The sequence below is a fragment of the Brachycentrus maculatus genome, unplaced genomic scaffold (assembly GCF_059751285.1).
Source record: "Brachycentrus maculatus isolate JH-2025_06_01 unplaced genomic scaffold, ASM5975128v1 h1tg001729l, whole genome shotgun sequence".
Taxonomy (NCBI): domain Eukaryota; kingdom Metazoa; phylum Arthropoda; class Insecta; order Trichoptera; family Brachycentridae; genus Brachycentrus; species Brachycentrus maculatus.
In genome coordinates this window covers 7,881-9,456 of record NW_028282330.1, presented here as the reverse complement: position 1 = coordinate 9,456, position 1,576 = coordinate 7,881, and positions in this window count along the sequence as shown.

Genomic DNA, 1,576 nt, shown 5'->3' with positions numbered 1-1,576 from the left:
ACCACCCATTTTGTAGGATAATTTAAAAAGGGTTCACGTAGTCGGAATCATCGTTTTCAGTTTCCTTGGTTTTGATGATTCGAGTATGTTCCTTCATTTCAGATAAACTTTTACTGTCAGTCAATGGTCTTGGAATAGGATTGCACTAGGCTTGGCTCAGGGCTGAAACTATTTCAGGATGGTTTGCGCTATATTTTCTTTTGAGGTTAAAAGCATTTGGAAAATTAAAGGATTTTGACCAGCTTTATTTGAGCATTGTGCCAGATACATGGCAGCTATTCTTATCATTATCTTTTATTTTGCATTTATCTGTTGTCTCATTTATTTCAAACTGCTCTTCGCTACCCTCCTGATAAATTTCAGAAATGACAAGTGAGTTATCCTTAACTTTGAGGCGTCTCACTTCAGAGTTTAGTTATGGATTCGGATGCAATAATTGCCGGGGATAAAAATAAGAGCGAGTTTCGTGCGTTGTTTCCGAAATTTTTAGACCATTTACAGATAGCTTTGGGGTATGAATTACATACTCAGTTTCTTTTATCTCCTAATCACCGACGAGAGAGCCTTGCTTATCTACAATTTGTGAAGCACAAGAGCTATTTAAAAACTGGTTAGAAAGAAATGGCTGCGATCGAATTTTTTATAATGCTTTTTTCTTTTTCTTTTTGAGAACATCCGACGAAAATTTTAAACTTGGCGACGACTAAATAGAGTTTACAAAGTTTCTAGGTAAGGGTGCAGAATTAAAGAGGTTCTGCTATTTTTTGAATTGCTTAATTTTCTCGAGCAAGGAACAAGCCTCAGATTAATTTTGAATGAACTAAAAAAATGAAGTACTCAACTTCGTATTCAGAGTCGAACCATGATAGATGCTTTTGATTTGTTCGCATACAGCCTTTTGAGTTAAATTAGTTTTGTTTTTCTCTGGGTTTAATTCAAAATTTGACATGGCCCAAACCTTTGCCTATCCATTGGCTCCGACCACGATATTTTCATGGGTGAATGAGTGAATACCAAATTTGGGGAACAAGATAATAATACCATTTAAAGTTTCTTCCATGAGCTTAATAGTTTTAATAATATTCAACCCTGTCATTTAAGCCATTTTGCATAAATAAGATTAAACTTCGACTTTGACTAGTATGCAGCGATTGATTTGTGGATTTTATGAGACCACCCGAAAGCCCGAGATTCCCAGAATATTGTTTGGGCAGCTTAGTCTCCACTCATAACTCTTCCTCTACGTCTGCCAGCGATCGTACGGGATTGTGATCAGGTATGACAGTTTCTATCTTTGTTTGTCCGTGTGTGGTAAGGCACGTATTGAACCGCTTTGCAGCTTCATCCAAGGAGATCGCAGCTAAGATCCATTGGAATATAGCAGCGAATTCGAACTCAGTGACAGTTTTTTCATTCAAGGAGTGCAATCGAAATTTATATAATTTATCTTCATAATGCCACATAATAGTGAGTCGAATCCAAAGAATTCATACGATGCCAATTATTGCTGAAAGAATCAAGCTCAGGCTCAGTCAGTATTCATATAATAAATTTTTTAAACCAGCCGCTAGTTTAT